The following is a 1,271-nucleotide window of genomic DNA, read 5'->3' as shown; positions in this document are numbered from 1 at the left end:
GTTTTGTTGAGAGAAGCTAGAAAAGGCCTAAATAAATGGAAACATATACCATAGTCATGGATGATAAAACCCAGTTTAGAAGTCAGTTCTCAAATTGATGTGAGGATTCAGCGGAATCCAATCAAAATCCTAACAGGCATTTTTGTAGAAATTTATAAGTTGATTGTAAAATATATGTGGAAATGTAAAGGACTTAGAATAGCTAAGACAATATTTTAAAAGAACAAAGCTGAGAATTGACAGGCCTGAACTCAAGATTCACTGTGAAGCTGGAACAATCAAGACAATGCATAATGAACAAGTAGATAAATGCAACAAAATAAATTATCGAGAAGTAGACCTACACTTATACAGTCATAGGATTTTCCTTTAAAAACTCCAAAGTAGTTCAATAGGGGAAAGGAAAGTTCTTTCAACATGTGGTGCTGGAACTGGATAAACTTGGCAGAGAAATTTAAACTCAATCTATACCTTACACCATACACAAAAAATTAATTTGAGGTGGATCATAGATATAAGTAAAAGCTACAAGTATAAAGCTTATAGAATAAAATATGATAATATCTGTGTGACCATGGAGGAGAAAGCTCTAACCTATAGAAAATTTTAAAACTTAACTTTGATAAAACTAAAAATTTCTCATCCAAAGACACCATTAGGAAAATGAAAATAAAGTCAGACTGGAATAAAATATTCACAATACCTATATCCAATAAAAAAGGATATCTAGCATATACAAAGAATTCAAACAATAGGATGTAAGTAAAAGCAAAAAAAAAAAAAAATGGGAAAAAGACACTACAAAAGAAGATATACCAACATGCAATAAGCATACAAAAAGTCCACGTGATTGTTTTGGCCATATTACCTTGGGTGAGGTATAACGAGGCAGGTGCAGGCTCTTTTTAACAACTAGCTCTGAGAACCGAGTGAAAACTCACCTGACCACCACCTAGGGAAGCCATTAATCTATTCATGAGGGATCTGCCCCCATAACCCAAAACCTCCCATTAGGCTCCACCTCCAACACTGAGGTCAAATTTCAACATGAGATTTGGAGGAGACAAATATCCAAACCATAGTAGCATATCACTTTTGCACCATGATAAAACTGCAAACTCCTAAGTCAAACAATTGTTAAGTCAGAGACCATCTGTATAGTACTTAATTGGAAAAAGTAAAGTATGTTCAAAATCATGTTCATATTGATACTCAAAAGATATAATTATACTTCTAGTATATCATACTCAAAAGATAACTGCCTATAAATT

This window comes from Propithecus coquereli, unplaced genomic scaffold, assembly GCF_000956105.1.
Source record: "Propithecus coquereli isolate 6110/MARCELLA unplaced genomic scaffold, Pcoq_1.0 Scaffold53, whole genome shotgun sequence".
NCBI classification, from domain to species: Eukaryota; Metazoa; Chordata; class Mammalia; order Primates; family Indriidae; genus Propithecus; species Propithecus coquereli.
The sequence above is the reverse complement of the archived record's forward strand: the minus strand, read 5'-3'. Positions refer to the sequence as shown.